We start from the raw sequence: 24,141 nt of genomic DNA, 5'->3' as shown, positions 1-24,141 counted from the left end.
GTCTTAGAGAATAATAATGGCTGCCATCTGTTAGACATCTGTGCCCAGTGCTGTGCCAAGCCCTTTGTATGTTATCTGATTTAATCCTCATCACAACCATTTGAGGTGATGCTAATGTCACCCCCACTTTTTGCTTTGTTTTGTTTTGTTTGTTTGTTTCAAAATGGAGAAAAAAAATATGGAACACTTCACAGATTTGCATGTTATCCTTGCACAGGGGCCATGCTAATCTTCTCTGTATCATTCCAATATTAGTATATCTGCTGCCGAAGCGAGCACTCACCCCCACTTTAAAAATTAGAAAAGCAAGTCTCAGAGAGATTGCATGACTTACCTAAAGTCACACAATTATTAGAGGCACAGCCTGCATTTCAGACTTCAAAGCCCGTAATCTTAAATAAATTGCAATAGTTGAGGATGATACATTTCCAAGGCCACTCATGAGCAAAAGAAAATTTAATTAGTTTACCACATTCTTTCTCCATTACTTCTTCCTTTTATTTTTAATGTTACCATTGTTGGTATTTTGCCAATGTCCACAGTAAGTTGTTGTTTTGACATGTTGATGGGGCTCCCTCTTTGGAATGTCTAAAATTGTGGGTAAACAGGTGCTCAAAGAGAATCCTTCCTAGATCACATTGGGAGAAATTCATTGGAGGAGTGAGAGGTAAAGAGGGGAGACAATCTGGATTTTCAGTCTTAACGGTGAATTTTCATATTGTTGAAGATTAAAATGAGATCTTTAACCCAATTTAATGTGTTTTTGATGGTTGCATTTCAGTTTAGAGAGAAGCATGAAAAAGAATGAAATGTTTTCTCAGTAAGGGTTTTGTAGAACATCCTCAGCACACAGTTTCTGAATGGACCATACCAACTTTGTAGAGTTTTACAAGTCCAGATTAAAATTGCTGTGAAGACTCATATTTATGGATTTAAAAAAGAGGATTTTTTAATCTGTTAGCCCTTATTACTATAAATCAGCTAAATATAGATTCTAAGAAACTTCAAAAATAATGAGTGTTTGGCTAAATAAAACAATGTGTAGCACACCAGATTTTATCTTTAGAGGTACACAATAGCGTATTATAAATCTATTGTATAAAGTGCAGGGTTGAAAAAAAAAAATCAGTACTGTGAAAATCAGTTACTGAGAAGGCATAGTGTTTGCTTTCCAGGTTTCAGAATCAGGATTATTTAAATTATTTTCATTTGGAAGTGTAGAAAAGGCATTCTTCATAGATTACTTTTCAGTTACTTGCAAACCCTTAATGCAAGAGAAAAGCCTGTCCTTCATCACAAAAAATCTTTGAAGGTACCAAGGAAATAAATGTAAAAAACCTTTCCCCTGTCCACTCGTAAGTTTCAAGAATTTTCAACACTTGCACAAGAGGATGGGGGTGGAAGAGATGCTGATGGGAGACAGGTTTTCCTTTGTTCTCTTAACAACACTAACACCTTGAAGAGTCCCATATCATTTCATGTGCAGCTGATAAACCAGGCATGGCAAAGTCATCTTTCTCATTCACAGGGTAGGCTGCTAATTGTTCTCTCTGCTGGCTGTCAATATAATGTGAAATTTTCATTCCCTATTCAAGATGGAAAAAGTTGTGGCTGAAAATGTTAACATTTGCATTTTTATTTGTTGATTTATTTAAAGGACAGCCTCTCCTACAGCAATCCATCACTTGGTGACACCCCAAATATGAATAATGTATTGTAGACTTGCAGTTACAATGTGTAATAAGTGCTAGAGACAGTAAAGGAATGTTAACTATGTTGCAGATGTAATATTTATCGACTCATAAAGTTTATTGCTTTGGAGGTTCAATAATACTGACCATAGGACATTAATATCACTTATACTGATTTTAGATGGGTACCTTTGTATGTAAAAATATTCATCTATCTCATGCTAACAAAATAAACATGTAATTTACAGCACAAGGATGGCATTATTGTTTTTCATGCTGGGAGTTGCAATGCTTCTTTCTCTTCATTTCACTTCTGGCCCTGAGCTATCCAGAAGAGCAAGCACAGTGGTCTTCTTGGCATAGGAGGGCCATGTGGTTGAACTCAATGGTGCCATTCATTTCTGCTTGGTGGGAATAGACCTCACCCCACATGCTACTCCACCTAAAGAAAAGGCTGGAGGGGCGTTTTTTCCCTGTCATTCTGAACACTGGATGGGAGGTGAGCCTTGGCTCTGAAAGAAATTTGAAGAAATGCCTTTCCTGCCAGGAGACTAAGCTAGGGCTTACTTATTCTACTTGATCCTCTAATCTCCAATGTAAAGCCAGAGCTAGGCAGGTTACCATTTGCTTGTCAAAGGAATTTGTCATGAGCACAAATGTTACTGATAATTAACCCTTTTGTGCCTTCCATAATTAGTTGTGTCCATTACCAACAATAAAGATCATGCTGGAAATATCGGACACCCAAAGCAAACGAAGTAATGTTAATTAGCAACCATCAGCTGTAATTGTCATCCCCATTATGCAGAATTGTTTATTTCTTCATTATAAATAACCTTTCTAATTGTACTTGATGTATGCCAATTTAATCAAAAAGTATACTTGCAACAGGCAGATATTTTCATTAATGTAGCATTGGATCTTCAAGTCTTTTATTTCAAATTTTGGGAAAACCAGTGTATTACAGCTGTATATCCTTTATATGTTGGGGTCTTCTGTTCATGTATGTGGATTTGATACATTTTCTATTAACATAAAGACAGTTTCTTCAGAGATTGTTCAATGCAACAAAAATCTTGTCATTTTAAAAAGTAGTGGGTCAAATTTGTATCTCTCTGTCATATGGCAATGCTATGATGACAGATAAACAGAGGCAAACACCAGGCATGCAGCAGCAGCAGGATTAATTTCTCAACCCTTGAAGCAAAAGTTTATTAAGGCCTCTTCTCTATTGTTCTTCCCTGACTCAGAGGAAAGTTGCAACTAATACTCTCCCCATTTTTTGTAAGATGTGAAAAAAGGCAGATCTCACTGAATCAAACTGGTGCATTTTTAGACCTGGAACTGAATCAGGTTGTTTCTAGGAAATACTATTCACCTGTCTACTCTAGCCTTTTTTCAGAAAGATTAGTGTTTTGTTTTGTTTTGTTTTGTTTTGTTTTTAACCACAATACAGAAGGTTAAAGGTTTTATTTTATTTTATTTTATTTTGTTTGTTGTTGAGCATTTTCGGCAATCGGTGATTTTGTGGGGCTTGCTTTTATTGGGGGGGTTTGGGAAATATTTGAGTATGTGCTTCCAAGAACCTGATAATTTCTTTGTGTGGGGGCTTTTGATTAATAGTTTAATTTGTTGTTGTATTTTTTAAAACCTTGGTCTTTTGCTATCAAACCATATGCTTAATATGTTTTGAAGCATTGCTTTTTCTCTGTAAATTTCTACCCTGCTGAGCTTTCTAGAGTACAATTGCATGCAGGCAGTCATGCTCACAAGGCAACTGTTTGCACACAGCTGACTTGAAGGTGGATTGTGAGACTCTCCATCCTTTGAGGCTGCGATCGAGGGGCCATGCTCAGTACCACTGGGAACCTTAGAGCACACTCAACCAAGCCAGGCTAGAAGGAACCAGGTGTCCTGAATTCTAGTACTAAAAATTCCTCTTTGTCTTGGTGATAGCATTTATTTATCTTTATTTTTAAGAGACTTGATAAAAAAAAAAAAAAATACAGTATACTTCCAGCTCCAGATATGGTGGCACAGCCATAAAGTGCTAGAACAACTGGCGTCAATGTTTCTTCATTTGTCCCTCTTTATTCACTGTGGATTACAAACCAAAGCTTTAGCCTATGGGCAGTTCAGGTACTATTTAGTTTCCCACATCACTTCACCACTGACAATTTAAATTGAAGAGATGGGAAAACATGTAAAAGTGCTGTATCTGATTGTAACAGTGGTCTATTTTATCTCGGCTAACAAAATCCTGGATTGGCAGCTGCCCAGGGATTAAAAACTACACATGAAAACACATTTCTATTATACTTGTTATTCACAAAAATATAATGCTAAAAATAATTCTTCTTCATGGTCCTTGACATAGTACTTTAGAGTTAATAGAATGTTTTAAACATATATTACCTTATTTAATTTGCACCAAAACCCTGTGAGGTTTTCCCATTTTGTGATGAGGAAATAAAAACTGAGAGAGACTAACTGCCCAAGGTCACACAGTAAGAAAGCATTAATGAGGACTTAGATCTAGCACTTCTGATCCCAAATTCAGTGGGGTTTTTTTGTTTTGTTTTTGTTTTGTTTTGTTTTGTTTTCATTTCCTCCACACTGCCTGAAGCTTGGACTTGGTTCTGAGATATAGGCACTCACCTGGTAGAATTCGGGTTTGGGGTAGGAATCAGACAAACTTACTTTAAAAGTTGGAATTTGCTTTTATGCTTGATAGGAAAAAACGTATTCATTCAAAAAAGCGGGGGTATGATTTAATTACAACAGTCAAATTGCAAAGTTTTCTTGCACTTGTGCCCAGAATCCTAACTGTAAGAAAATCTTTTTTTTAAATTAGATTTATTCTCACCTGTACATTTATACAAATATTATTACTCAGTCAGATTCCCTCATGTGCCTAGAAGAGGAAATGATAGTGTGTTATTCTCCCAAGGTATAATCTAATCTAAAATCCCAAATTTCAAACCAGATCTCCTGGGCATTGCTGGGGTTTTGTGGTAGACTTGAACAGCAGAACTTATTGCCTCTATATAGTAGAATTTATGAGAAATCTATGGTGTACTGTCTACTATTTATTGAATGCCTGTTATTTATCAGGTATTCTACTGGATGCATACAGATATATCCCATTTATAATATATGTTCACACAAATTACATATCATTGTAAAGATTTTTTAATGACTAAGCTCAGTTTAAAAATACTAAATAAATTTATTTTTAGGTTTTTCAAAACTGCTTCCTAAAATCTGAGCTACTAGACCAAGAACTATCATTTTAGTTTATCTGCCCTCAGAGTAACAGTTTATATACCATACACAAAGTAGCATTTATTATAACTTTTCTATTTTGAATCTGTTTTAAATAATAACATTAAAAACAAGGCCTAATAAAATGATGTTCACAAAATGATGATGATGAGAGGGAATAATCTGAATGCTTCAGAGAAGAAAGTATTGAATATGTAAAAGAAAATATGAAATTATAAATATACTTCTCTGTCTTCCCTCTTTAACCAGCAGTGTGAAAAGCCCAGTCATTCAAAATAGTTCTCATTTAGTTAGATTGGTGATTTTGAATTCCCTGTCTGGACGTATATTACCCCCCAAAAACCACTGAACATGTGGAAATTCTCATGTTTCGCAAAAAGTTACTACTTTTAGTTAAGCCATGATGTTAGGCTGATACTGTAATTTCTACTGTTAAAAGCCATTAATATAATCATCCATTTCTTTTGCACACAATGGTTTGCAGAGTAAGTTAAGAAAATAGAAGTAAATAGGCTAAATAGAAATAGAGGTATAACATAGTTCCAAAAAGTGAATGCAGCTTGAGCAAACTTGTCAAGACATTCTTACGTAGGAAGAACATACTGTACTTGAGAAAATGCACATTACAACAGCTTATATTCATGAGTCACTTATAACCTTAGTCCTTGACTTTAGGAAATCTTTCAAAAGCCCTAATCTGGATGGTGGGATTATGAGAGCGCTTTTATTTTTCACATTTTTCTGTATTTTCCAAATGTTCTACAACAACAATGTAACAGTCATACAATTAAAAAAAAAAAAAAAAGCAATATTTAAAGCAAAACAAAGGACACACCGGACGTAAACACATTTCAAAATTTTACGCTCTGTACTTCCAAGCAGTTGCAGAAACTCTAGGGTTACCCTTGGCTCATATGATATAAACATCTTATTTCTTTGTCAACCCAGCAATCGGAGAGGATTATGGTTCCTTTGTATGTCTTCTCCAGAGTTCTGAACACTGAGAAATGCTATGATTAGTGACTTCTGTTCAGCATTGACAGTTTCTGCTGTAACTTAACAGTTTTTAATCTCATAAACTACTGTTTTATAGTTGTTCACTTATCAACGTAAACAATTATCAAAGCTTATCAAATTCCCTGAACATCAACTTTAAGAAACATTTATTAGGTGTCCCTTATGTACTGTTCTAGGCACTTTATAATGCTTTTACAAAAATTCTTTTATATTTGTTGCCCACTGTAATCCTCAGAGTCATGACAAAGTAAAGCTCATCAAGGCAATTATAATACAGTTAAGAGCCCAGGTGTGATAATTATAACACCTGGGTTTATAGGCCTAGGTTCACTTCTATAAGGTTTTGAACAAATTTAATTTAATCTGTAAAATGGGGAGAATAATATCTCCCCATAGGCTTTTCATAATGATTAAGTAAGATAGTTTATATAAAATACTTAGCAAAGTGCCTGTTATATGCTAAGTGCTCCATACATAGTAGTTGTTATTATAAAACTCTGCCAAGATACTGCTTCAAGGCAAACATGAATGATCCTGCAATCAAAGGTATTCCTTATGCAATGTTGGCCAAGTTTTCTAAAGTCTTGAGATGTCCTCTCCATTTGTTTTTCTTCTAAATAGAGGAAGATGAAGAGTAAAATTCTTGGCTAGATGATAGGGTTTGTTAGGATTTAATATTGTATTCCTGGGACTTCTGTTTCTAGGGTCACTCAGGACCTCACTGAAGTTATTGATAATGGACTTCATCCTAATTATTAGCCCTTTAAAGATTCTGAAAGGGTTTTATTCCTTTCAGAGCAGTGGTTCTAAATTCTGTCTGTGCATTGGAGACACTTAGGGATCTTTGTAAAAATACCTATTTCTAGGCCCCACCCCAGATTAATTGAATCAGCTTTTCCAGGAATGAGTTCCAGTGATCTGTATTTTTTAATTTTTCCAGACAACTCTGATGCACCTGGTCTAAAGACACATATTTGAAAACCCCTGCTCTGGAGCTACACGACTTCTTACTACCTCTAACCTGAGCACACCAACAACATTCTCCCTTTCTTCTTTCTGTCCCCCTCCCCTCGCCAACCCAGGGCCTTTCCTTTCCATTGGCAATTTTCTTTAGCCGTTGCTGTCCTCCTCTCCACCAGGGGATTACCACAATACATAAATAAACCTTCAGTGAAAAAAGCTTCTTGAACTCTGATTATTAATCTAAATTCCAGCATAGAAAACAGGCAAACTGCATATACAGTTACATGCCTAAACCTTTCATACAGCTATTGTGGCATCGTAACATGCAGGAAGAATTCATTCTTTCTACATTTTGATAGTTTGAAAGTATTGTGGCCTAAGTTAATATTGAATAATAATAATAATACATAATATATAATAAGGAAGATAAAAGGCATGCTTAGCCAGTGGGATTATTTTTTAAATAATGTTGTGCATTAGATAAATAAAAAGATACTAGGAATTCTTCTCTGGAGACTTTCTTCTTTACAAGCTCAGAGTAACCCTCCTGAGATACTTTTAAGGGCCAGTATGGAAGGCCAGAGGTGGGACACTATGTCAGTCCATGTTGAGGGAAAATATTTTAAGCTTATTTCTTCACGAAGCCTGTCTCTTCTCTATGCCCTAGAAGCCTACTCTACAGAAGTCACAACAATCAGTATTTGGTATTCAGTATTTGGTACTCGGTAGAACCTGATGAAGGCTGGAAGTATCTTGCCTTGGGACTCCTGCCCTACTGGATGCAGAATGGATAAATGGCATTCTGTGTGGACCTTCGTTCAGATGTTTTTAAATGTTCTCTATTAATGAAGTGGCACCATACTGTTATGGGTACGTGGAAGTGCCATACCAGCTAGCCCAGAGAAGAGTCCTCAGTCAGTGTTCCTTCACTCCATCCAGCTCTGTGCCTCTTGTCCTCACAGTCTCAGCTCATGGCTGAGAATTGTGCTGCTCCTAAAGTAAAATGTTTCTATGGACAAATTGGTATATGCCCCACAGCCAGTTCTGTCTTCTGGGCTTAGGAAAGAGGGTGGGCTGGTGGTGGAAGAACCAGAATCTGGTAGAAACTGAGCTGTTGCTTCACCTCAGGTGTGGTTCATAATTGTAACACAATTGACTGATTTACAAAGGAACAAGCCAGTTAGTGGGACACAAAGACTAGAACTGGAACTGAAACCACTGGGAGCCAGGGGCACTCTGTGGACAGAATAGTTAAGAGTGAGTGGGAATTACTGTGATGCACATGGATGAGTTACACTCAGCCAGAATTGCAGTTTCCCTTTGCTCTTGGTCCAGGTGCTGCTAGAGCTCAGCATTTCAGAATTCAGTAAGCTTATGCTTTACAATTTGCCCTAATTTTGTTACCTTCTTTCTTTGGATGCTTGGTGTTCCAGTTAGCTAATGCTGCCATTTGGAAAGTACCAGAAATGGATTGGCTTTTATAAAAGGGGTTAATTTGGTAACAAAGTTACAGTCTTAATTAAGGCCATAAAGCGTCCAAGGTAAGACATCAACAACTGGGTACCTTCACTGGAGAATAGCCAATGGCATCCAGAAAATCTCTGTTAGCTGGGAAGGCATGTGGCTGGCATCCGCTTGCTCCCAGGTTGCGTTTCAAAATGGCATTCTCCAAAGTGTTGCTCTTCAGGTGTTTTGTCCTCTCTTAGCTGCAGCTGCTCTGCATTTGGGCCTGTGTGGCTCTTTTTAAAGTACTCCAGTGATCCAATAAAGACCCACCCTGAATGGGTAGGGCAACACCTCCATGAAAATAATCCAATGAAAGTTCTCGCCCACAGTTGATTAAGTCACAACTCCATGGAAACACTGAACCAATAGGTTCCAACCTAATCAACACTGAAACATCTGCCCCCACAAGACTGCATCAAAGATTTGGCATTTGGGGGGACATAATACATCCAAACCAGCACAATTGGTATAAATATTTTTGTGAATATAATGTTTCTACTGATGTGCAAACTGTAAAGTCACATGACATTGACTTTAATTCAAATCAGAAGAGCTCATGGTAGGATTTTAACATTGTAACATTACTTCAGTGGAATCTTGTGAAAATTTTAATTTTATGCTCTGTAGACTTCAGTCTTTTTGTGCTTTCTCTGCTCCTGTAGATGCATAAGTTAAATCCCTCAGGAGGCAGGGCAAGATGGTGGCATAGAGATGTGTGGAATTTAGTTAGTCCCCTAGAGCAAGTAGTAAATAGCCAGGAATAACTAGAAAATAGTCTGGAACAACTGATGGGGAGATATCTGTCACCAAACACATATTGTACACCAGTCTGGAATGGGTGGAACAACTGAGATCAGAGCATAGAACTGTAAGTAAAGCTTCCCAAACTGCAGAGCTGGTGCCCCTCCCCCACTGGCATGGCAGGCTGAGATGTAAAACTTCACTGTGGGAGAAAGAAGCAATCCCTGCTGGGAACAAGGGAATGTGGCTCAACCAAGCTCCAATTACAGTTTTAATTAACAAATTTGGAATACTGAATACATGCTATGAGCACAGATAAACCTGGAGCAAGCAGGAAAGAAACCCAGAAGTTTATCTCCTGGCAGAGAGGAGGCAGAACTCATGGGAAAAAAAATACATAATTAAATAAAAACACATGCTTCTGGAGTCTGCTGACCTCAGAATACTGGAAAATGACTTTGTTCCAAGAAAAGGGGCTCACAGAACCAGTTCCAACTGTGGTTCTTGCCTGTTGAACTAGGGACTGGAGATTGGCTCTGAAAAGGGGACTTCTTGCTTTTTTCCTTTTTTTTCCCCTCTCATTCTAAGTAGCTCATTAGAGAAAGCCTCAGCATTCTCAATTGTCAGCACTGACCCAGGCAAGGGTGGAGTTAAGATAGACAGTCAAATGAAAAATTCAAGTATAGGAGACAATTCCCTAAAGGGCTTATCTTCCCTAAGAAAAGAGGGGGCAGGGCACAGCTCAAGTGGCTGCCCTCCCTCAGAGAACTCAGACCCCTGGGCCTCAGGGGAGGGGAGGACAACAACAACAACAAAAAACCAGAAACAGCTTAAGCTTAGCTTCTGACACTCTCAGTCCCTGGCCAGGACAGGGTCCACTGAGAATTAAATGCACCACATATTTTTACACCAGTGGGGAGCTGCGGATTGACAAGCACCACCTGTTGGACAAGATAGGAAAAGCATGGAATCTAGAGGCCTCTCAGGAAAGTCTGACAATCTTCTGGGTCTCACCCTCAGGGACACCTGATACTGAATACAGCCTCCTCCTAAGACTTGGGCCCATCTGGTCTGGGAAAATCTGATTGGGGTAATGCCTAGACAACAGAAAATTACAGCTCACACTAGGAAGAGCAAAGATATGGCCCAGTCAAAGGAACAAATTTGTACTTTAACTGAGGTATAGGAATTGAAATAGCTGAATATTTATCAAATCTCCTAAATCAATTCAAAAATCAAGTCAACAAGTTAAGGGAAGATATGGCAAAAGAGATGAAAGATATAAAGAAGACATCAGACAAACATAAGGAAGAACCCAAAAGTTTGAAAAAATAATTGGCAGAACTTATGGGAAAGAAAGGTACAATAGAAGAGATGAAAAACACAATAGAGGCACACAAAAGCAGATTTGAAGAGGCAGAAGAAAGGATTCATGACCTGGAGAAAAGGATAATTGAAATCCTCCACACAAAAGAACAAATAGGGAAAAGAATGGAAAAATAAGAGCAGGGTCTCAGGGAACTGAATGACAACATGAAGCACATGAAGATACATGTCATGGGTGTCCCAGAAGGAGAAGAGGAGGGAAAAGAGGTAAAAAGAATAATGGAGGAAATAATCACTGAAAATTTCCCATCTCTTATGAAAGACATAAAATTACAGATCCAAAAAGGTCAGTGTACCCGAAACAGAATAGATCTGAGTAGATCAACTCCAAGACACTTAATAGTCAGATTATCAAATATCAAAGACAAAGAGAGAATTCTGAAAGCAGCAAGAGAAAAGTGATCCATCACATACAAAGGAAGCTTGATAAGACTATGTGTGGATTTCTCAGTAGAAATCATGGAGGCGAGAAAGCAATGGTATGATGTATTTAAGATACTGAAAGAGAAAAACTGCCAACCCAGAATTCTATATCCATCAAGACTGTACTTCAAAAATGAGGGAGAGTTTAAAATATTTTCAGACAAACATATACTGAGTGAGTTTGTGAACAAGATACCTGCTCCAGAAGAAATAATAAAGGGAGCACTACAGGCAGATAGGAAAAGACAGGAGAGAGAGGTTCAGAGAAGAGTGTTAGAAATGAAGACTATCAGTAAGAGTAAAAGGAGAGAGGGAAAAAATAAAGTAAGAAATGATATATAAAATCCAAAAGACAAAATGGTAGAGATTAGACATCACGTTGCGTGAACTTAGAAACAAAAGGACAGATACTGTATGATCTAACTACTATGGACTAACATTGATGAGCAAAATTTGAGAGTTGAGAACACAGGTTATCAGGAGATAAAAAGAGGTTAGACAGCTAGCAGCTTGGGGTGCGAAAGGCGGCCGCGATGGACGCAAGATGGCGAAGGCGACCCTAAGCTCCCAAACGGAGAAGTCAGGAACTCCTATGTCTTGACCCTGGGACAGATCTTCCTCTATTTCTCCTGAAGCACACTTCACGTTCCTGATGCTTTGCTCACCTACTGCTTGTCTCATTTTGAGTGAAATTCCAGAGAAAGACAGTTGTCAGCTGAGCTATTGACAATGCAACCACAGGAGTTACTGACCTTCAAAGATGTAGCCATAGACTTCAACCAGGAAGAATGGGCATTGCTAGACACATCTCAAAGAAACCTGTTCAAAGAAGTGATGCTGGAGAATATCAATCATCTTGTCTCAGTAGGATATCAGGTCTGCACATCAGATGTGGTTTCCCAGTTGGCACAAGAAGAGGAAGTGTTGAGAGAAGGAATGGGATTTCTCCAAAACCAGAGTCCAGTAACTATAGGCAGGAAAAGTAACTGAAAAAGCAAGAAATAACATTCATGCAACCTACCAGTGGGAAAGACAATTCTAACATCATGTCATTGATACCTCATACTCAAAAGAATTCCTTTCAGTGTAATTACTTGCAAGAGGATTCCATTCTCAGACCCACAGTGACTCTACATACATTAATTCCCATGAGAAAGAAGCCATATTTAAGCAAACCACTTGGAGAAGACCTCAGTGATGATTCACCTTTTAATCAACATAAGCAGATTCACACTGATAGTAAATCATATGAAGGCCATCAATGTGTTAAAACCTTTACTAAAAGCTCTGGCCACAGACGGTACAAAGGAAGTCAAACAGGAAATCAACCATATGAATGCCTTCTATGTGGGAAAACTTTCATTAGTTTTTATAAACTTAGAAGACATGAAAGAATACACACTGAAGAGAAACCCTATGAATGCCATACCTGTGGGAAAACCTTCAGTCAAAATTCTTATCTCAGACAACATGAGAGAACTCACACTGGAGAAAAACCCCATAAATGTCATATATGTGAGAAAGCCTTCCGTCAACATTTTCATCTCATACGACATGAGAGAACCCACACTAATGAGAAACCCTATGAATGCCATACCTGTGGGAAAACCTTCAGTCAATATTGTTATCTTAGACTACATAAGAGAACACACTCTGGGGAGAAACCCTATGAATGCCATACCTGTGGGAAAGCCTTCATACATGGTTTTCATCTAAGAGAACATGAGAAAACTCACACTGGAGAGAAACCCCATAAGTGTCATGTATGTGGGAAAGCCTTCAGTCAAAATTCTTCTCTTAGACGACATGAAAGAACACACACAGGAGCTGGTCTGCATGCCCTGCACAGAAACCCAGCCCTGTTTTGGCTGAGATATATGGACAACCCAACAGTTCAACAGAGCTCTGAAACAAACACGGGTCTTGCTAGTTGGCAGAAAACAGAGCACCACTGGGAACCAGCAGATCTGTATTACCACAAACAGTAAACTTGGGGTGCCCTGTGCCTACCTCCCATCCCTGTGGCAGGCCATTATGGGTATCTGATTTTGAGGTAAGAGTGGGGGACAGAGCCAATCTGACCACTGGCCAGTGAGGGAAACAGAAAAGATAGAGATCAAAGAAAACCAAGAAGAAAACCCTAGGCAAAAGAGAGAAAACAACCTCCAGAATAAACTAATCAAGAAAATCAGATTCCTAGACAGCAAAAAATCACAAGCCACAACAGGAAATGTGAAGATATGGGCCAAAGGAAGAAGCTAACACCTCAACTGAGATTCTAGAGTTCAAACAACTAATTAAAAATATTCAAACAAATCTTCTAAATCAAATCAAGTTGAAAGAAAATTTGACAAAACAGATGAAGGTTATAAAGAAGTCACTGAGTGACCATAAGGAGGAGGTAGTAAGCTTCAAAAAACAAAAGGCAGAATTTATGCAAATAAAATGCACAATAGAAGAGATGTAAAACAACATGGAGGCATGCAACACCAGAGTTGGAGAGGCCAAAGAAAGGATTAATGAGCTAGAGGACACTGAACAAAGATGACTGTGAGTATGGTTGAAAAAGGAAGTTTAGGGGCATTGTGCCAGTTGGATATATTGTGTCCCCACAAAAGCCATATTCTTTAATGTAATCTTGTGGGGGCACATGTATTAGTGTTAATTAGGTTGGAATTTTTTGATTGAGTGTATCCATGGAGCTGTGACTCAATCAACTGTGGGTGAGACATTTGATTAAATTATTTCCATGGAGATATGGACCCTGCCCATTCATGGTGGGTCTTGATTTAAGTACTGGGGTCTATAAAAAGCTCACAAATAGAAGAAGCTCAGAGCAGCTGAGCAGGACATTTGGAAGAGCAGCCGAAGGAGACTTTTGGAAAGCTGCTGGCTGAGAACTGGAGATGCTTGGAGATGCTGACAGAAGGATTTTGGAGATGTTGGGCTGGAAGATGAAGCCCAAATTTTACCCTGGGATATGCTAAGACAGGACCCCCAGGCACTTAGAATCATCCTGGGAGAAAGAACCAAAACTGCATAGAAGTTGAGAGAGGAGCTGAAACACAACCTGGGATCAGCAGACACCAGCCATGTGGCTTCCTAGCTAACAGAGGTTTTCTGGATGCCACCAGCCATCCTTCAGTGAAGGTTTCCTCTTGTTGATACCTTAGTTTGGATACTCTTATGGCTATAGAACTGTAAATTTGTAATCTATTAAACCCCCTTTATAAAAGCAAAAAAAAAAAAAAGAGGTTAGACATTCTGGGAATGCCCAGGAATGACTATGGTCTGTTAATTTCTGATGGGTATAGTAGGAACAAGTTCACAGAAATGTTGCTATATTAGGTTACTTTCTTGGGGTAGAGTAGGAACATGTTGGAAGTAAAGTAGTTAACTTAGGCTAGTTGTCTTTTTCTTACTCCCTTGTTATGGTCTCTTTGAAATGTTCTTTTAGTGTATGTTTTTTTAAATTTTTTTTTTTTTCCCATACTGTTGATTTAAAAAAAAAACAAGGAAAAAAATATGCAGAGCCCCCTTGAGGAGCTGGTGGAGAATGCAGGGGTATTGGCCTGCCCCACCACGATGGTTGCTAACATGCCCACAGACATAGGGGACTGATGGTTTGATGGATTGAGCCCTCTACCACAGGATTTGCCCTTGGGAAGACTGTTGCTGCAAAGGAGAGGCTAGGCCTCCCTATAATTGTGCCTAAGAGCCTCCTCCTGAATGCCTCTTTGTTGCTCACATGTGGCCCTCTCTCTCTAGCTAAGCCAACTTGGCGGGTGAAATCACTGCCCTCCCCACTATGCGTGATCAGACACCCAGGGGAGTGAATCTCCCTGGCAAAGTGGAATACGACTCCCGGGGAGGAATGTAGACCCGGCATCGTGGGATGGAGAACATCTTCTTGACCAAAAGAGGGATGTGAATGGAAATGAAATAAACTTCAGTGGCAGAGACATTCCAAAAGGAGCCGAGAGGTTACTCTGGTGGGCACTCTTATGCACAATATAGACAACCATTTTTAGGTTCTAATGAATTGAGATAGCTGGTGGTAGATACCTGAAACTATCAAACTACAACCCAGAACCCATGAATCTCGAAGACAATTGTATAAAAATGTAGCTTATGAGGGGTGACAATGGGATTGGGAAAGCCATAAGGACCACACTCCCCTTTGTCTAGTTTATGGATGGATGGTAGAAAAATAGGGGAAGGAAACAAACAGACAGACAGACAAAGGCACCCAGTGTTCTTTTTTACTTTAATTGCTCTTTTTCACTTGAATTATTATTCTTGTTATTTTTGTGTGTGTGCTAATGAAGGTGTCAGGGATTGATTTTGGTGATGAATGTACAACTATGTAATGGTACTGTGAACAATCAAATGTACGATTTGTTTTGTATGACTGCGTGGTATGTGAATATATCTCAATAAAATGAATATTAAAAAAATAAAAATAAAAAAATAACAAATGGGGCAAAATGTTAAAAGTTGGTAAATCTTCGTATCTGGGTAGGGGGTACATGGGAGTTCTCTTTATGGGTTTTGTATTATTTTTGCAACTGTCCTGAAAGTTTGAAATTATTTCAAAATAAAAAGTTAAAAAAAAAAAAAGTATTCAATGAAAAAAAGAGGTTAGAGATCAGGCATTTGATGCCGAAGGAATACAGAGGTTCAACAAGATTGATTGTATAGATCCAGAAATGGAATAGACAGCATAATAGTGTGTGATGGTGTGATGGTTGGGTTCATGTGTCAACTTGGCTAGGTGGCCTAGGTGTCTGGTCAAGCGGGCACTGGCCTGACGATTGCTGTGAGGATATTTGAGGCTGGTTAATAAACCAATGGGCTGGTTTGTCGGATCATCAGTCAATTGACTGCAGCTGACTGATGACTCATCAAGGGGCGTGCTTCCACAGTGAGAGAATGCAACTGGCTGGATTTGGTCCGGGTGATCAGTTGGAGGCTTATAAGCCGGACGGTTAGAGAACCTTCACTTCTTCTTCAGCTGCTCAGTGAAGCATTTCCTGGGGAGCTCGTCGAAGTTGCCAGTTCGTTTCCTGAGGAATTCGTCAAAGTTGTCGGTTCGTTTCCTGAGGAGTTCGTCAAAGTTGCCGGTTCGTTTCCTGAGGAGTTTGTCAAAGTTGTCGGTTCGTTTCCCGAGGAGTTCGTCGGACGTCTTCCTTGGAGTTGACAGCTTGTTGACGGCTCTGCAGAATTTGGACTCCTGCGCTCCTGTAGTTGCGTGAGTCAGTTTTACAATTTGATAATCAGAGACATCTCTCATTGATTCTGTTTCCAAGGAGAACCCTAACTAATACAGATGGTAACACAACATTGTAAGTACTCTGAACAAAGATGAGTGTGAATACAGTTGAAAGAGGAAGGCTAGGAGCATGTATGACACCAGAAGGAAAGATAGAAGATAAAGACTGGTATTGTATAACTTAGCGAAACTAGAGTGGCCAATGATGGTGATTAAATGTACAAATATAAGAATGTTTTTAAATGAAGGAGATCAAATGAATGTCAGCATTGCAAGGTGTTGAAAACTGGATGCTATGGGGAAAAATATAATCCATGCAAACTAGAGTCTACAGTTAACGGTAATGTTGTAAGATGCTTCCATTAATTGTAATAAAGGCAATATACCAAAGCTAAATGTCTATAAGAGGGGAATATAAGGAAGTCATGTGGAATTCTCGGTGGTGGTGATGTTGTCTGACCTTTTCGTTGTATTTTATTTTGATTTTTCTTCTGTCTTTTGAATTTTTATTCTTCATTTTATTTTCTCCTTTTCCACTCTCTTTGGTGAAGAGATAGAAATGTCATGTAGATTGTGGTAGTTAATGCATAATTATGTGATTATACTAGGAATCATTGAGTTACTTAGGGTGGATTATATGGTGTATGAATAAAACTGGTTAAACAAATAGAGGGATACAAGTGCTGGAGAAAATGTGGAGAGAGGGATGTACTTTCCTGTTGGTAGGGAAGTAGAATGGTGCAGCCCAGCTAGAGGGCAGTGTTTAATGGTTCCACAGGAAGCTAACTATGGGGTTGCCATATGGTCCTGCAACCCAGTCATTGGGTGTATACTTGGAAGAACTAAGGGCAGGGACATGAGTGGACATTGCACACTGGTGTTTATGACAGCCATATTCATGATTTGCAATGGATGGAGGTAGCCTAAAGGTACATCGACTGTTAAACGAAATGTTGAACTGTGATGTATATATACAATGGAATACCGAGCAGTGGCAAGAAGAAATGAAGTTGTGAGGTGTGTACCTAGGTGAATGGACCTTGAGGACAGTATGTTGAGTGAAATAAGCCAGAATCGAAAAGACAAACATTACGATACCTCACTAATATGGACTAACTGTAATGTGCAAACCCGGAGAATTGAATCTGAGAACTTAGGTTATCAGGGGAAGGCTTATGGTAAAGGTTCCTAGATTGTAAGCTCTGACAGCAGTCACATCTATTCCTGAGTTGTAATGGTTATCTCTAAATTCTGAGATGCTGAGCTGTTTATGTATAACCTGGTCAGTCCCGGGAACTTCAAGTATCTGTGTGACACCTGAGACTCAGAGCCAGGGTTCAGCAGCTATGAATGTCAGCATTACCCCATACAGCAAATGTTTAAAAAGCTGAAGAAGAGATCAGACTTCAATTAGAGATATGAACGAAACAGACTTGATTACAACTAAGGTAAACCAGACTAAATGGTAAAGGATGATGGATATTGACTCACTCAGCTTCTGTGTGAGACCAAAGGAAGAGATGTTTATTTGGTGCAAAATCTATACTTTCTGTAGCAAACTGTATAATTTAACTTGTATGGTCAGTTTATTCAAACACCATAATTACATGGAACCACCCTGAATAGGGGATAAAAGCTGGTTGGTTTGTACAGGTAAGCATGAAACCCTGATACATCCCAGAGTAATTTAGGCAGAGTAAGGAGTATTTGCAAGGTCCCCTTGAGGGCCTGGGGAAAAATGTGGAAACATTAAACTTCCCAACCTGGGGAATTTCTGATATTCTTGCAAGCATTGGGAACTACTATTGTAGTTGGTCAAGTCCTTGATCTTGGGGCTTGCCCTTATGAAGCTTGTTACTGCAAAGGAGAGGCTATGCCTGCTTAATAATAGTGCCTAAGAGTCACCCCCAGAGAACCTCTCGTTGCACAGATGTGGCCTGTCTCTCTCTAAGCCCACTCAGAAGGTAAACTCACTGCCCTCCCCTCTATGTGGGACATGACTCCTGGGGATGAGCCTGAACCTGGCATCATGGGATTGAGAAAGCCTTCCTGACCAAAAGGGGGAAGAGAAATTATACAAAATCAGGTTTCGGTGGCTGAGAGCTCAAATGGAGTCAAGAGGTCATTCTGGAGGTTGTTCTTATGCATTTTATAGATATCCCTTTTTAGTTTTTAGTGTACTAGAATAACTAGAAGGAAATACCTGAAACTGTTGAACTGCAATCCAGTATCCTTGATTCTTGAAGACAATTGTATAACTATATAGCTTATATGGTGTGACTGTGTGATTATAAAGACCTTGTGGCTCATACTCCCTTTATCCAGTGTATTGACAAATGAGTAGAAATAAGGGGGATAAAAAGTAAATTAGTAGTGGCGGGGGGGAGTATGAGATGTTTTGGGTGTTCTTTTTTACTTTTTATTTTTATTCTTATTTTTTGGAGTAATGAAACTGTTCAGAAAATTGTGGTGATGAATGCACAACTATGTGATGACACTGTGAACAATTGATTGTACACTTTGGATGATTTTATAGTATGTGAATATATCTCAATAAAATTTCATTAAAATAATTAAATCCCTCTGTCATGTTCATTTTAGAGGAAAGAAAGTAAAGTTGATGCTATTTGTGTTTCCCAAGTGAAGGCATGTAAAGCTATCTGTTGTTTAAGAAAGTAAAAGAATGGTTTTATGCTAATATGGCTCTCCATGTGAGTGAGTTTGGTCTTAAGGCTCAAAAGAGGTAAAAAGTCTCTCTATTAACATTGGCTACTGGTACTATTTCATTTGTATATATTATTATGAATGTCCTGATTGAAACACAAGACATCCTCAAGTATTGAGTATAGGAAGCAATCAGTGTCAGCAAGGATAGTGGTTAATTGTACAAATATAAGAAAGTTTTTACATGAACTGAAACAAATGTATGTCACTGTTATAAGGTGTTAATAATTACAGGGTGATATGTGGGAAAAATACAATTAATGCAAACTAAGAACTATAGTTAACAGTAACATTGTAATATTCTTTCATTATTTATAACAAAGGTACTGTACGAAGCTTAGGATCAAAAATCGATGGGTATGAGGGGCTGGGAATTTTTTTTTTTTTTTTTTTTGAGCAATGAGAACGATCTCAAATTGATTGTGGTTGTGAGGGCATAACTATGTGATTATATCAAGAGCCACTGATCATACACTTTGGATGAATTGTGTGGTATGTGAATAAAACTGTTTAAAAGAAAAGATATAGGTAAATTAGAAATATAAGCAATCATTTGAGGGAAATATTAAAATGAACACTAGGGACTAAGATTAAATGAGCTCATACAAATGAGTTTTAAAAAAAAACACAAAACACCTGTAAGCTCCCAGTAGATAATGGACAAAGAATATGAAAAGAAAATGCACATGCAATTGGATGATAAATATTTGGTAAAATGATCAACTTTGCTAATAATCAAATAACTGAGAATTAAAACTACAAATATGTATTAAAATGTGAATGTCCCAAATTGGGAAAAAAAAATGCTGTATATCATAATTGAAAATTTCTGTTTTTTGAAAGACACTGTTTGGAAAATGAAAAAGAGACAAGCCACAGATTAATAAAAAATATTTGCAGAAAACATATCTGATTGAGGTCTGGTCCAGAATAAATAGACTCTCATAACTCAAAAATTGCAAGGCAGGCAACGCTCCCAAGAAAATAATTGGCCAAAAGATTTGATCAGACACCTCACCTAAGAAATATAGAGATGACAAACACATGAAAAGATGCTCAGCATTTTTAGTCATTAATGAAAATTGAAATCACAATAAGAAATTATTATGTGCCTATTAGAATGGCTAAATATTTTTAAATAACAATATCAAATGCTTACGAGGAAGCAGAGAAACTACATCTTTCATACGTTCCTGGTCAGAATGCGAGGTATTACAGCCACTTGATCAAACAGTTTGGGAGATTTTCACAATTAAATATCCACATACCATTCAATTCAACAATCCTATTCCTAGATATTTAGCCAAGGGAAATGAAAACATATCCACAATTTTGCACATGAATATTTATAACAATTACTTTATAATTGTCAAAAACTGGAAGTAATCCATATGTCCATCAACCAGTAAATGGATAAACAATATGTGATATATCCTTAAAATGTAATACTACTCAGCAATAGAAAGGAATAAGCTCTATGAATATGCATATTCTAGGTATTTCTTATAAGTAAAATCATACAATATTTTTCATTTTGTGTCTGGCTTATAATTCTCAACGTGGTGTCTTCAAGGTTCACCCATGATTTAGCATGGATCAGAAACTCAGTCCTTTTTATGGCAGGATAATATTCTACTGGGTGGGTGCTATATGGGTAGTTATTGCTTGATGGGTACTGTGCTGGTTTGAATCTGTTATGTCCCCCACAAAAGAAATGTTCTCTAATGCAATCTTATGGGGACAGACTTATTAGTCTTTTTATTAGGGTGGGAATTTTGATTAGGTTGTTTCTATGAAGATGTGACCCACCCAACTGTAGGTGAGACCTTTTGATTAGATCATATCCATGGAGGTGTGACCCCACCCATTCCATATTAATTAGCTCATTGGAGTCCTTTAAGAGAGCTCAAGGAGAGAATAAACTCAGAGAAGCTGAGAGGGACATTTTGGAGGGAAACTAAGATACGTAATGGACCCAGACACTCGGAGACGCAGACAAAAAGACATTTGGAGATGCAAAGCTAAGAGATGAAGCCCAGAGTTTACCCTGGAGAAGCTAAGAGAGGACTCCCATATGCTTAGACAGAAACACCCTGGGGGAACCAAACGGAGAGCTGAGAGAAGTTAAGAAAGACAGAAGCCCAGAGACATTTTGCAGAAAGCATTTTGAAACCAGAACCTGGGAGCAAAGGACCAGCAGATGCCAGCCATGTGCCTTCCCAGTTGACAGAGGTGTTCTGGACGCATCATTCTTTCTTCCGTGAAGGTATCCTCTTGTTGATGCTTAGTTTGGACACTTCTATGGCCTTAGAACTGTAAATTTGTAACCTAATAAATCCCCTTTATAAAAGCCAATCCATTTCTGGTATTTTGCATAATAGCAGCTTTAGTAAACTGGAACAGGTACAGAGTTTGAGGTGATGAAAAAGTTTTGGTAATTGATAGTGGTGATGGTTGCACAGTATTGTGAATGTAACTAGCATCACTGAATTTTACATTTGAAGATGATTAAAATGGGAAATTTTGTGTCATATGTATTACCACAGTAAAATTCTTATTAAAAAAAGGAATGGACTGCTGATATATGCAACAACATAGATGAATCTCTTTGTATTATGCTTAATGAAAGCAGCCAGACTTAAAAGGCTACTTACTGTTCCATTTTATGTAGAATACAAAGGAGAACTGTAAGAGGAGAAAATATGGCAGTAGTGGCCAGTGGACATGGGGGTAAGTGACTGGCTACAAGAGAGAAATTTGAGAATTCTCAAGAGTTATGAAAATAGTCTATATCTTGTTTGTCATGATGGACACATGACTCTGCATTTATCAAAAGGAAAGAGAGCTGCAAACCTGAAGAAAAAAAAAGTGAATATTACAGTATGTAAATTAGACCTCCATAAACCTGACTTACAAAAAAATCTATTAGGTGCTTTGCACTATATAACTGCTTATGTTATTTAAGAGTAAATGCTGTTACTGTGCCAGTATCATCCTGTAAATCCAAATGGTATATTCCAAGATATTGTGCAACTATTTTTTCAGTTTGAGAAATTTAACATTTCAAAGAGATAATGCTATCTATTATTTCCTAAAACAATTAAATGTAAACCTGATTATTTTCTTATAATTTATCAGCATGTAAATAAACTTTTCCTCCTATTGAAAAAAAAAAAGCAATCAGACTAGGGCAACATCTCTTTTTAAGCAGTCATTGCTGGCAAAAGAATTAAAATCTGTCCTTCATACATCTGTATATGTGAAAGAGAGAAGGAAATGTTGTAGTAGAGAAAGCTGTCAGTATAAGGAAAAGTAAGGAACAGCTTAATAGCAAACATGGTGGAAACAAATCAGACCTTACTTATTACTTAAATTGGATATTTGGCTAAAATAATTGTTTTTAAATGAAAGAAAAGACCTACAATATAGAAGTTTTCATATGAAAAGTTTAAGATCAACGATATCGTAGAATTAGAGTTATAATACCATAAACTATGTATTATTAACATCTAAGGGTATATTCATGTAGCATTTACAAAAATTAGGAGATACTATATAGCCTATAATGAACTATTTCAAATATACTTTTTTGCTACCTTCAGTCAAAGTTTGGGCCAAAGTCAAGTTTAAACTACTGGTTAAGATGAATTGGCTATGACATGGGCACCCAACATTCGCCCCCTCACAATACCAACAGTAGTGTTCATTGAGGTGAATGTATATCGAGTGTAAGAAGAATCCATTCAAAAATCTGTTTGTTACAAAATCAAGGTAGAATTCTTGTGTCAGAAACTATGCAAGTCAGATGGCAATGCAGTGACATCAATGAACTCCTAAAATAATTATTGTTCTTGTTGTTATAAAAACTTTCAACCCCCCCAAAAAAACTCTGTTTGTTAATGAACTTTTTAAGGAAACTGACACTAGTTAGCAGTTACTTAAGCACTTATGTTCATTTGGGACGATTGCAATGGTAATATGGATTTTTTAAAATAACCTTTAAATTACCTGTAATCTTACCACCTACTGTGTGTGTGTGTGTGTGTGTGTATGCTATATATACTATATACTGTGTATACTTTATACACCACTGTTAATATTTGCTAATATTTGTCCTTCCAATCCTTTCTTCTTTCAATGAAATACAGATTTTTAATAACAGTCACTTCTTATATACTTCTCTTTCTTTAGATTAAGTTTTTCTAAGTTGCAAAATATCTGAAAGCTAAAAAAAGCAAAAGCTCTTCTTTATTTGTTCATTGACAGGTGAACACAAAGAAAAGGTAGGTGAGAATTAGGTGTGCTGAATAAAATTGCTTAGATTTTCCTATTATCAGGGTTGATTTTTGGCATGAGACTGTACATGTTTCTCTTATAATTTACCTAAGGAATGCTACAATATGATTGTGCTTCCAATTAATCTACACACAAATATGATCTGAAGCAGAAATCACTGCTATAAAATGTATGGTATATTCTAAAAATAACCCCTAGCTCCATCTTTGAGGTGAGACAAATATGTAGTACAGTTAAATCAACTAATCAAAAGGAATTTCTTTGTAGAGGAAACAATGATTAAATGGAATCTTCCTGGTTAGGAGTAATGCAGGACAAAGGCCTTTCCTGGAGGATGCTACTCCTGTTGCCATTCCACTTTGTCAAATTTCAGAGGCAGAGGTGGCTATGGTAAACAGATTTAGCTAAGAAACTCTTGCTCTGAGCCTCCCTTGAGATACCAAAATAATGTTGGATTTTTACCTCATCATAATCCATTTATTTATTATTTTACCCCCTTCCTTCCTTCCATTTATCATTTATTTTGACCCAAACAAATGACGTTAGGTTTAGTTACTATGCTGGGCCAGTGACAACTGTAATGAGCAAGAGACGTTTGCCTCCCCATCAGTCATCAAATTCAGTCTTTCTTATTGACACCTCTTATTTGGAGTTCCAATAACTAATTTATTCGGCTTTTCCTTGCCATATCCAATTTTCTAAATTCTTCTAAACTAGAAAAGGTAGCAGATCTGTTTGGGTTCCTTTTCTGCTGGAGCACTGGGAGAAACCCCATTGTGTCCCCCATGCTCAGTAATGTTCCATTAAAACAATTTCTGCTTTATCCATTCCATGTTG

At 37.7% G+C, this 24,141-nt stretch overlaps 1 protein-coding gene and 1 non-coding gene across 4 annotated transcripts in view; one reads left to right on the top strand and one right to left on the bottom strand.

The window, feature by feature from the left end:
• Positions 1-24,141, top strand: part of KIAA1328 (KIAA1328 ortholog) — a 355,769-nt gene that overhangs the window by 302,774 nt on the left and 28,854 nt on the right. The gene's annotated exons all lie outside the window — the stretch shown is intronic.
• LOC119511917 lies at positions 173-279 on the bottom strand. Its single transcript, XR_005212264.1, has one exon. It is a non-coding gene; the product is annotated as a U6 spliceosomal RNA (small nuclear RNA).

The sequence above is a fragment of the Choloepus didactylus genome, chromosome 16 (assembly GCF_015220235.1).
Source record: "Choloepus didactylus isolate mChoDid1 chromosome 16, mChoDid1.pri, whole genome shotgun sequence".
Lineage (NCBI taxonomy): Eukaryota > Metazoa > Chordata > Mammalia > Pilosa > Megalonychidae > Choloepus > Choloepus didactylus.
Note: the sequence above shows the minus strand (reverse complement) of the source record. Positions and strands in the feature narration are given on the sequence as shown.